Raw genomic sequence first — 12,916 nt, 5'->3', positions numbered from 1 at the left:
TCACTAGAAGAAGCCTATGCGTCCGACCAAGATCAGGAAACATTGAACAAAATACGCAAAACAAAACTAGAATTAAATGAGATAACTGATAAAAAAACAAAATTCTTAGTACAAAGACTACGCTTACAAAATTATGAACATGGTAATAAATCCGGTCAATTTCTAGCAAACCAGCTAAAAATAAATAAAGAAAAAACAACTCTATGTGCTGTTCAAGACTCATCTGGGAACACAGTATATGACCCGAAACAAATAAACAACATCTTCAGGGATTTCTATAAAACGTTGTATTCACCACAAATAAACCCATCTAAAAAGGAAATTGATCAGTTTTTAGACAACATAACTCTCCCAAAATTATTAGACTCTCAAGCAATGGCATTGGATTCGCCACTGACACCAGGTGAACTCCAGGAAGCCCTGATAAGTATGCCCAATAATAAGGCTCCAGGTCCAGATGGCTTTCCTGCAGAATTCTACAAAGAATTCTGGACGATTTTAGCCCCAATTTTTTACAGAACGCTGTTGGAAATCAAAGAAAATGGCAGACTCCCATCAAATATGAATTCTGCAAACATTAATCTCCTGCTAAAACCAGGCAAAGACCCTGTATATCCCTCAAGCTATTGTCCAATATCCCTTATAAATGTAGACCTTAAAATAATCTGCAAAGCTCTCTCGAAGAGACTAGAGAAAATAACCCCCCTCTTAATTCATCCTGACCAAACTGGTTTCATAAAAGGTAGGCACTCATCAACAAATACACGTAGATTACTTAATTTGATAGACTACTCATACAGTAAAAACCTTGAAACTACACTATTTTCTTTAGATGCAGAAAAAGCGTTTGACAGAGTTAACTGGAAATTTCTATTTACAACTTTACACAAATTTGGTTTTGGATCTTCTTTCATCAACTGGTTAAAAATATTATATAATTCCCCAACAGCTTGTGTCAGAACAAATGACCAGACATCCTCCAGCTTCTGTCTCCTGAGGGGCACCAGGCAGGGATGCCCACTCTCCCCTTCACTGTTTGCAATTTTTATTGAACCACTAGCAGCAGCAATTAGACAGAATTCAGTAATTAAGGGCATAAAATGCAAGAACGTGGAACATAAAATCAGCCTTTATGCGGATGATGTGCTACTCTTTCTCCAAAATTCACAAACCAATATCTCTGGGGTGATTGAATTGATAAACTCTTTTGCAAGAATATCAGATTACTCAATTAACTGGTCAAAATCTACAGTCCTTCCGATTAATTGCTCCTTCCATAATTCCTCTTCTACTCCACTGCAATCGGGAAATATAAAATATTTAGGTATTAATGTTTCTCCCAAGCTTGCAGATCTAACTAAATTAAACTATATCCCACTTTTAAAGAAAGTAGAAGGCGATCTGGCTAGGTGGAAATGTCTGCCCATATCACTTATGGGAAGGGTTGCCGCTATAAAAATGATGGTCTTACCAAAAATAAATTATTTATTCTCAATGATCCCAACTAAACCGCCACAAGATTGGTTCAGATCTCTAGATTCATATATGTCCAAATTCCTTTGGAAAAATAAGCCCCCACGTATAAGCTTAAAAACACTACAAAAGACCAAGGATAAAGGAGGATTAAAACTACCTAACTTTCAGCACTACTTCTTAGCCAACAGGCTCCAATTTATCTCAGGATGGCTAAAACATACCCTCTTAGATGAACCTTGGCTAGATGTAGAACAAGCACTTTGCAATAATCTAGAGATTTCAGATCTACCATTTATCAGCTCAAACATTCAACGACATGAATGCTTCAAAAGCGTCAACATTAGCTCCTCTCTGACAGCATGGTGGGAGTTTCTGAAGTTGACAGAGTCTTCATTAATCCCATGCAAACGTACACCTATCTGGAACAACCCTGACATATTACAAAACAATAATATGATAAACTTTTCAGATTGGAGTGGTAAACGAATCAAATATTTAGAACATATACTAGAAGGAACAGAATTTATTTCATTTGACAGACTAGTTACACAATATGGGATCAACAAGAAAAGATTTTTAGAATATCAACAAATTAAATCCATAGTAAAAAAGAAATTTAAACCGGGTCAAGTTGAACTACAAACACCACCAAGTGTGGTTCAATTTCTTACTCTTAAAACCCCCAAATTACTATCCAAAATATACAGAATGCTTTCTAAAATAGATGAATCAATATCACTTCCTATTGCAAAATGGGAAGCGGATTTATCAGTTAACTTAGACCAAAACTTCTGGTCTCAGATTTGCTTAAAAACCTTTCATCTAATTAGAAATCCCAGTCTTCAATTAATTCAATACAAAATACTACATAGAGTGCACTATACAGGTCATCGGATGTTCAAGATGGGCTTTACGTCTACCAACAACTGCTCACACTGCCAAACCAATTCACCGGACAATTATATCCACGCTCTTTGGTTCTGTCCACCAGTTCAGAAGTTTTGGCGTGAGATATGTGAAGACTTATCGAAGTGTCTGAAATGTAACATTCCAACTTCTCCTTTAGTGTGTTTGTTGGGCAGCTTAGATAATGTCACTTCAGAAAAGAATATAGCCCACATGGTTTTCACTGCCCTATGCATAGCCAAGAAAACAGTCCTCATGAACTGGAAAAATAAAAATAATCTTAATTCTAACCAGTATAGAAATTATCTATTAGATTACATTAGTCTTGATACAGCCTCTGCCACCACATCAGATCAATTGCTCTGGGCTCCTTTGATCAGCTCCATCACCTAGCGGGGGTGGGGGGTCATAGTTTGGGTCATAGTTTGGTCCCACCTTCACTGTTGTGATTGGTGTGGGGGTAGGGACAGGCTTAGGGCGTCGGGGGGTTCCCCAGGAGCATCTTCCTTGGGGGGCTCAACCCGGGGTAGCGGTCATGGCCAATTAAGGGCTCTGTTGGCTCTTAGGTGACGGTTTCCTCGTGGCTGCGTGCAGCGGGGCTAGGGGAGGGTCTGTGCTGACGGACGTGGGTTACTGACCTGGTAGCCTGGCTGCCCCTGGGTGGGTCCGGGACGGGCGTGAGGTTCTGGGGGCGCTCCGTCTCTGGGCTGGGGCCCTGGCCGGGCCTCGGGGGCTCGGGTCCTGGTTGGTGTGTTGCTGGGGTTGTGGGCGGGTGGGTATATGGGGGCCCAGTCCTGGCGCAGGGCGCCGCCAGTGCATCGAGCCACCTGGGGGACTCTTCAACTGGTGGGGGAGGTTGTCACATCTTGCAGGAGCTTTCCTCTCCTCAGGAATTCTCTCTGCAGGAGGGGGAGATATAGGAGAGGTGGAGGAAGATCTCAGCCTGGGCGTCTATTGTCTTGTGTAGTCTGGAAGATGAGTGGATGATGGGGTGGGTGCAGTTTTCTCTGTAGTGGGGTCGGGTGGGCTGTCCCGGGCTCTGTGGGGCCGGGCGGCGCTGCTGCACTGGGCCCTGGTCCGGATGGGCCTGGGCCCCCTTTCCCTGGCGGGTTGCAGAGCATGGGGGTGCCTACTGGGGTCAGCGGGGAAGCTGGCCCCAGGGAGGGGTCACTTGCCCCTCCCTTTCTTCCCTCCCCATCTCCAGCTGCCTCCCTCTTCCCGCTCCACCACAATCACCCACACATGCAGGGCCTTGGGGTAGGGGTGTGTCACCAGGGTGCAGAGGAGGCATCCCCCCCCTCTGTCCCCTTCTGGCTGCCTCTGCCTCAATTTTATCTCACAACTTAGACATTCACATTACTCACACTCTCATAACACATACATATAGGATCTTGGGGGTGGGCTCACAACACGGACTCCAAATTACCATCAGGGTGTACACCTCACCCCTGGCGTCGTTGCCCACCTCTCAATTTTAAATACACGTAGACATTGAGGGCTATCAGGAGGGACTATGCGCTTACCTGCTGCTCTCTGGCAGGTAGCTCCATGCCCTCCTGGGTTTTAATTGCACCTTAGAACACATATACATCAACACTACATATGAGCGGGTAGAGGGAGGTTTGGAGTCTTCTCACACCCCCGGTCTCTGCGGCCTGCTGGAGCGGGGGGGCTAGGAGGAGGAGTTTGCCGTCCGACTGGGGTCTGGTGTGTGGGGCCTCCCTGCTGCTGCAGAGTCGGGGCAGTCTGCTTCTCCCCACTGCAGGGAAAAGGGTAACACCACCTGGGTCTGGGTGCAGTTTCCCCCTCCAGGGGCAAGGGTACCTAGACCCGGTTCTTAGAGTACGCTTGGGGAGTGTGATTGTGTGTACAGCGTCTCTTTATGTCTGTCTCCACGTTGGTTGAGTGTGGAGTAATTGCCTATGAGAGCATGAGGGTGGGAATGGATGTTTGTATTTGAGTGTGCCTGTATGTCTGTGTCTATATGTCAGGTTGGGTATCAGACGCTACCTCTCTGGGGACATCTCAGGCCCTCCAAGGTTTGGAGGCCTATCTCCCCCCACCACTTCCCCTGCCGGTGGCAGACGCCCTCAGACATCGATGCGTTGGTGGTTCTTTGTGTCCGGGGGTGGGCGTCCGGGTACACACCGGCTCACTCCTTGGTGGCTGCTTATCGGGGCCTGGAACCTGGGGCTCGCTCGGGCCACTTCGGGGGTGGGGTGCCCTCGGCCTGGGGCTCGGTCACTCAGGCACAGCTGGCTGCCGGCGGAGCTCACGGGCACGTCACTGCAACCCCCCCTGGCTTCTGCTCCGCGGCTGCTGAGTGATCCCTCATCTGGGACTCTCCTCAGCTCTTTCTGGGACAGTGGCGCGGCTGCCCCTCTGTTGGTCTTCCTTGGTCTCTTGTGTTCTGGGGGCCTCTGGATGTCTGGAGTTTTGATCTCCTCCATACCTGCTTCATGCCCTGGAGGATGGGACTGTGGCCCCCCACACCCTCTAGCAGATCATTACATTAAGGAACCTTTTAAATACAAGCGCGCTCATGCTCACAGGTGTACACACAGGTGATCACACACACAAACTACACCCTTTTTGGCTCCTACCTCAAAGCACACTGTGCGCTGTCGATCTTACGTGCTGCACAATAATGTTTAATATTAAGTATTTAGTGTTATATTCCCATATATCATTGTGATGTTGTTTATTCTATTACTCTTGTTTTCTTCTGCTTGTTTTCTTTTTTCTTTCCCAACAGGTGATCCAGGTGATCGATATATGTATTTTTTGTCTGCTTATTTTGTTGGTTTTTGTTTTTTGTCCTTTATCCCCGTCCCTCTTCTTCGCTGTTTTTTTTTTTCTTCCCCCTCTTTCTTTCTCCCTTTTCTTTTCCCCTGTCCCGTATCTAGTAAGTAAAAAAAAAAATAAATTAATAAAATAAAATAAACAATAAAAGGTAAATCAAATGGACCATTACGGCAAGGCTGGGATGGTCCATTTGGTAAAGTAAATCCGTTGGGCATCTTTCTTCGCCTTTAGACAATAATTCTGATGGCAAAAGAACCAAACGGGACAGGTTTAAAAAAAAAAAAAAAAAACAATTACAAGGACAAGAGGTAGCAAAACATACCCAAATCATGATTCTCTCCCTACCATGATAATTAGTGTGAAATGCCTTTATTTTCTCATAGTGTTGTGTATTTTGGCCAAAGAGGTTCAGCCTTTGTCTCATCCATCCATTCATTATCCCAGAGGTGATACCAAATGTTAACATTTGTAGTCAACCTTTATGACGCCCTTCCCGTGCCTACCACTTTCCAAACTGGACTGTGTCCTGTTGGTTTGATACTAGCAGAACACCAACTTACTGTGTATGTATGCACTGATAAGCACCTATTTCTTTAGAAACGGTTTGCAGCTTTGTGCCATTCTGCAATGCTTCTTTACAACCCAAACTTCCAATCTCATTAATTCCAACCTTTGTGTCGACATAGATCCTGGGATGGTCATTGTTTGTCAGGCACAGATATTCATAAACTCCTTTTCTGGAATGTGTGTATACTATTAGTTTAATCAGATGACATTTTTTTTCCTATAATTGCAAGTAATCAACGAATAAATCCTGGTAATTCCATAGGGCTGCCTTACTATATGCTCAAGAACAGCGGGGCATTTCAAAGAGCTACTGTTGTCAACAAGATTTACAGTCCAATTTGGATTTCTTCCCACCTGACTGTGAAAAATATAAAGTCAAGTAGACATTTGCCATTCCTGCTCAGCTACTCGATTTGAAAGATGAAAAACAAGCTGCTGACAAAGACAGCAAAAGCGTGAATGCATTTACATTCGTCAGCTGGCTCAGAAACACTCCTCAGCCAAAGTTTAATCAGTCTTCATGCAAAGATACTGAACACTCTGCGGGGAGTTTGGGGTGATTTAAAGACACGGCGAGAGTGTCAGCCAGTGAGTAAGTTCAGACATTTGTCTGCATGTGGAAGGCTAATTATATATACCAGGGCATGGCGGAGTGATGGAGAGTGGAAAGAAGGAAGTGAAACAAGAAAGGAATAAGAAAAGTAACACTTGATGCACAACACCCTGGTTTTTCTTACTTGCCAGAGACTCTCAGTAGAATTCAAGGAGAAGAGGTGATTTATGGTTTCTATCTGAAGTAATGCAGGGTTTGTTTTATCTGCTCTCGCAGTCCTGCTACTGGGAATCAGACTCCCATTATAGAACCGCTCGTGATTAAAGCCAGATGAAACAGATCATGATTGCCACTGTGGGCTGAAAGCGAAGACTCTCTCTCACACACACACACACACACACACACACACACACACACACACACACACACACTTGTGACCGTGTGCTATTGGTGGTGATCTGAGCCTCTTCTCTCCTGCGTCGTTACTGTTATTTGGCCCTTGCCTTACCAAAGAAAACCTCTTTTTTTTTTTTAAACATTCAATCAACTGGTGCAATGGTTTTATGAAAATGTCAATGAAATCCCATCCCAAGCTGAAAAAAATACACAACCACATATTGATATTGCTGGCCTGGAGGAAAAAACATTGATTAGACCTTGTGTTTTTAATCAAAGTTCTCATACGTAAGAGTATAATTTATTTCAGTCTAATAAATAGACATTGCAAAATCACTGAATGGAATAAAATGTGATGACGTATCTCAGAGTGATGGCCTGAAATGGTACAACGGTTTACGAGTCAAGGTTGATGACTTTGGTCTAGTGTGACATTTCTAAAACAAAGCCGTGGGTTCTAACCTTGGTCATCACCGTGACTTTCCATTACAGTCTACAGCTATATAAATGCAGACGAAACATGCTAAAATCACATATTAGCGTACTGATATTGTCATAAAGCAAAGTTGCTAACATTTTTCAGCCCTACATCATGTCCCATATTTAAAAACGTGACAAATCACTCCACTAGTTATGGTACAATATATAGATCTCCTTATCTCCGTACTACTTTCCTTAAACAAAGACAAATACAGTGAAATAGTTCAAATTGGCTCTTCTAGCTTTAACATGAAATTGCTTCTCTGTCATTTTTAACTGTTGCCTGACTAAACTGCCTGATCCATTAACTGCAGTCAAGTACTTACTCGTCGTTTCCAAGAAAAGACGTCTCTCTCCACGCCACAGTTCGCACTTTAGACAAGGCCGTGACTGAAGAAGACTTCTTTGGAAGCGAGTCCTCGAAGGGTTTGAAGCCGCTCTCAGCTGTTACTGGAGTCAAGATTTGGTCAGAGCTCAGTGATGTGATGTCACTGCTAATGTCAAATGATGTCCAAGAGGATACGGTGGACAAAGAGGGGCTGATGTCCACCGTCTCCCCTCTCAATGCGTGCCTTAGATCCATGACGCTAGAATGAAGATGGAAAGCGGTGGATGGAGAGAAGCAAGAAAGAAGAGAATGAAGAGGAAAACTGGAAGACTTTGATAACGGCTGGCGAGAAGACGTATGCATCATGTATGATGTCTCAATAAGACAAAGGTTTGGAATGGATGAAAAATGGAAATGTGGTGGAAAGCACTCCTAAATTAGATAAGAGAATAGAAAGAGATACTTCCGCGAACTCCTATTGGCCAAAAGCGTCTCACTGTCTTCTCTCTGGCTGCAGTTAAGTACTGAAGTCAATGAAGAGATGAGCAGAAAGTCAAAAGACTGGTCAAAGCGAACATTAGACAAACGAGACGAGGATACGGATGTGAAGTGAAGAAAAGAAACTTGGGGACATAAGAAGGAGTGAGATAGAGAGATAGGAGAGTGGGATGGAAAAGCAGAGGCTGGCTTTTCCAAATGGAAAAAGGGAAAAGAAAAAAGAAGCACATTCAGGTGAAAGGTGCCGGCAGCAGCACTTACAAGGTGATAGCTCACATCTCATTATGCCCCATTTCCTCCGCTAACAATTGAATCATGTGGTAAGCTGATAGAGACAACGATGGATGGGAAATCAAATTGAGATGCTTGAACTGGTGGCTTCTGTGGCTACGTGATAGCAGCAGGCAAGAGAGTGCCGTATCAGGTTGCACTGATAAGCGGTTCATTACAAGAAGTCTGACCCAGTCCAAATACAATTAAGGTTCGCCACTAAAACCCATTAGAACTCTGATACGGGGAAGCCAGCATAGCCAGTTTCCCATAGGTGCACTAGAAGTAAAGATCATAGCTCTGCAGGCAGTAAAGATGTGTAATGTATCAAAGAGACGAACAAATTCTCATTTTTATTTAACTCTCGTGTTGTTTTGCAACTGTAGATTACACAAGAAGAAGAAACTTGGCTGATAAAAACATTTGTATTGCTTTACACTACCCAATATTAAGCATTTCTAGGATAAGTACTGAGAAAGCATATATACTGTCAGTTTTCTAAAGATCTATATAACAATAATAGTCTACAAATGATGTATGTATAAAACTTTTTCATCAGAAAGACATCTAGAGCTTTAGATTAGAATAAATAAGGCTTATGTTTTCACTTGTCTAAATAATTATATGTTAATATTCTGCTTTATAACAGCAAAAACAATTATAGAGGAAACAATTTTCTTTGTATGAGATAAAGAAGAAAGGATCAATACCACTCTTATTCCTATAAAGAAAGGCAAATTATCAGCTAATCTAGCTACATCCATTGATTGTGTGGGTTCAGCAAAGACATCAACACTTGCTAACAATTTCCAGAGAACATAAGAGTTGCCAGACCTCATTCTTCTGATGTATGACAGTCAACTTAATTCTGTTTTCTTACTCCTCCTAGTTTGAGTGCATAATCTTAGCTATGGTGGCCATTGTAGGACAAACATGTTTTAGTCTCTTTTAGCCATCTTTGAAAAGTGTAGGCTGTCAGTCCGGTGTTTACCTCAGCTGTCAAAATGCCGGTAGAGAAGCACCCACGTATCACCGCTAGATGTCCTTTCCTTTGCGAAGGAAGTCTGTTATGAGTCACACTTCTGTTTGATGACAGCGATACTGAGGCGACTTGTTCAGGATATCTTGCTTTTCTCTCAGTATGCGGTGTGTTTTTTGCCTCTGTTAGCTGCTGTTAGCCTTTGTTAGCTGGCATTAGATCCACCTCAAAGTTTTATCCCCATAATGTTGCAAGAATGTAATCAAAATGATTATCAGAGAGAAATTGGAGTTGTGTTGGTTGGTCCAGAGCGATACAACTTTGATTTCACTTATTCATTTAACAATTACTTTAATATTAATCCCACATTTGTGAGAAACAAATGGATTTGTGGGTTGAGCAGCAGAGTTGAGCACTCTTCTGTCAAACAGCGTATTCTGCTATTGACTCGTTTTTAGCGGTCAGTTGGTGTCTGCAAGCATGCCGTGTTTGACTGATCTGCTTTGGCTAGTGCCACAGTGCAACTTAAAGCTTGTGCCAAGTTTATAAAGAATATACCATACCAGTAAAGTGCTAACATGCTGCTGCTTCTTCAGCAGTCAAATATTAGTGTTGCAAAAACACATTTTGATTAGTTTTTGTAACAGTGAATGCACTCTCTGTGCTGCTGTTTACTACTGAGGTGACAGCTGCAGATTACAGCTCTGAAACATTAATGGTGACTAAAGGAAATGTTGACATTGATCTACTGATAAACTAAAGCAAACTGAAATGTTGAAATTATATGTTTGTTGTTTTAATTGATTGAACAGGTGTTGGTGATAAATAGCCCGACCAGTTTTCTAATCTATGCTCAATATCAGCAGTGGAAGGGCAGATAAAAAAAAAACAAGTATCCCAAGCTGAATGTAAATTCCAGCAACAATCTGACATTTGTGATGTTGATAAGGCATATAAAAAAATCACATTAGCCCAACAGGGAACCTACAGGGTGGGCCATTTATATGGATACACCGTAATAAAATGGGAATGGTTGGTGATATTAAAGTCCTGTTTGTGGCACATTAGTATATGTGAGGGGGCAAACTCCTCAAGATGGGTGGTGACCATGGTGGCCATTTAGAAGTCGGCCATCTTGGATACAACTTTTGTTTTTTTCAATAGGAAGAGGGCCATGTGACACATCAAACTTATTGGTAATGTCACAAGAAAAACAATGGTGTGCTTGGTTTCAACGTAACTTTATTCTTTCATGGGTTATTTACAAGTTTCTCACCACTTATAAAATGTGTTCAATGTGCTGCCCATTGTGTTGGATTGTCAATGCAACCCTCTTCTCCCACTCTTCACACACTGATAGCAACACCGTAGGAGAAATGCCAGCACAGGCATCCAGTATTCGTAGTTTCAGGTGCTGCACATCTCGTATCTTCACACCATAGACAATTGCCTTCAGATGACCCCAAAGATAAAAGTCTAAGGGGGTCAGATCGGGAGACCTTGGGGGCCATTCAACTGGCCCACGACGACCAATCCACTTTCCAGGAAATTGTTCATTTAGGAATGCTCGGACCTGGCACCCATAATGTGGTGGTGCACCATCTTGCTGGAAAAACTCAGGGAACGTGCCAGCTTCAGTGCATAAAGAGGGAAACACATCATCATGTAGCAATTTCAAATATCCAGTGGCCTTGAGGTTTCCATTGATGAAGAATGGACCCACTATCGTTGTACCCCATATACCACACCAAACCATCACTTTTGCTGTTCCAACAGTCTTGGAGGGATCCATCCAATGTGGGTTAGTGTCAGACCAATAGCGGTGGTTTTGTTTAACTTCACCATTCACATAAAAGTTTGCCTCATCACTGAACAAAATCTTCTGCGTGAACTGAGGGTCCTGTTCCAATTTTTGTTTTGCCCATTCTGCAAATTCTGTGCGCTGATCTGGGTCATCCTCGTTGAGATGCTGCAGTAGCTGGAGTTTGTAAGGGTGCCATTTGTGAGTAGCTAATATCAGCCGAAGGGATGTTCGACTAATGCCACTCTCCAGTGACATGCAGCGAGTGCTACGCTGTGGGCTCTTGCTGAATGAAGCTAGGACAGCCACTGATGTTTCTTCATTAGTGACAGTTTTCTTGCATCCACATTTTGGCAAATCCTACACTGAACCAGTTTCACGAAACTTAGCAAGCAGTTTGATAACTGTAGCATGGGAGATGGGTGGTCTCGTAGGGTGTCTTGCATTGAAATCTGCTGCAATGACCCGGTTACTGCATTCATCAGATATCAACACAATTTCGATCCGCTCCTCACGTGTTAACCTCTTCGACATGTCAATGGCTGTGAACAAAGAGAAACTTGTAAATAACTCATGAAAGAATAAAGTTACGTGGAAACCAAGCACACCATTGTTTTTCTTGTGATATTACCAATAAGTTTGATGTGTCACATGGCCCTCTTCCTATTGAAAAAACAAAAGTTGTATCCAAGATGGCCGACTTCTAAATGGCCACCATGGTCACCAGCCATCTTGAGGAGTTTGCCCCCTCACATATACTAATGTGCCACAAACAGGACTTTAATATCACCAATCATTCCCATTTTATTACGGTGTATCCATATAAATGGCCCACCCTGTACATAGCACTTAAAACAGACTAGGTGGAAGCACAAGGTTTTCATTATATTTACAATCTTACACTTGCTCCTGAATAGGAGCAAGTTACGTGTTCAGGATAAGTTACCACGGCGACTTAGTTTGGTTTCGTAACACACATAAAAACTTCAGGTTCGGCATGGCTTACCAACCCACGCATCCCCGTTGAAGTAGACCCTTCAGCTATCTCCAGGGTGTATCCCGCCTGTATCTCCTCCCTGTGAGAGCTCAGATGTGATCCTGAATTTGAAAAGCAGAAGAAAATGGCTGGATGAGAATTTTTCTGCTCTTACAGACACAGTGGCCCCTGTAAGCTCACTCCAATCCCAAGACAAAAAACCTTGCGGACTACAGTCTTCTGACCTCATTCCTAAAATCCACCATTGTGGTGACATTCCTGATTTCACTATGACAAATATTTCCAACTTTTCCCCACACATTAAATCAAGTGCCGTTTCAGAACCCGATCTAAATAAGTGCCAAAAACATGGCCACCTCTTGAGACGAGCACTCAGAGCCTCATCCACATTCAGCAGACATCGATCAGACCAACAGTCCAGCTGGCTGTGGCAGTATGGTACACCATCAGTTTAACATATCTTCCCGCTACTGTAGTTATTTTATTCTCTCAGTCATTATATCACCTTGGATGAGTGCCGGTGGTGCCGCATTTATTATACAGTACAAACGAGCACCAGGAGTTTCAATAAGGGTTGCTTTTAAGTTGCTGTGAGACAGAAGAGTCCTGTTGACAAAGACAGCGGAATCAAAATGTCAAGCTGTGGCAGCAACTTCCACCGCCTCAATTTTAAATCATCTGCTGCGTGCTGACAAGCAAGGTCGAGGCAGCTGATAAAATTCTCCTGTCTGTGTCCAAATTTAAAGTGCTCCATCACAATCCACTTGCGTGCTTCCTGCTAATTCATCTTATAGTGAAAAAGGCACCAGGGTGTAAGAAGCACATACACAAAACTGGCAGGGGCACCAAGTCGTCTCGCT

The 12,916-nt window shown here is 43.1% G+C and overlaps 1 protein-coding gene across 1 annotated transcript in view; it reads right to left on the bottom strand.

The window, feature by feature from the left end:
* The window catches only part of LOC134621309 (FERM and PDZ domain-containing protein 4-like), a 114,848-nt gene extending 102,034 nt beyond the window's left edge, over window positions 1-12,814 (bottom strand). The window contains exon 1 of the mRNA XM_063467736.2: window positions 12,066-12,814. The gene's annotated coding sequence lies outside the window, so the exon portion shown is untranslated. The remainder of the gene's footprint in view (window positions 1-12,065) is intronic.
* Window positions 12,815-12,916: the final 102 nt, after the last annotated feature.

This window comes from Pelmatolapia mariae, linkage group LG23 (genome assembly GCF_036321145.2).
Source record: "Pelmatolapia mariae isolate MD_Pm_ZW linkage group LG23, Pm_UMD_F_2, whole genome shotgun sequence".
In the NCBI taxonomy this organism is placed as follows: domain Eukaryota; kingdom Metazoa; phylum Chordata; class Actinopteri; order Cichliformes; family Cichlidae; genus Pelmatolapia; species Pelmatolapia mariae.
This window is presented reverse-complemented; position numbering and strand designations above follow the sequence as displayed.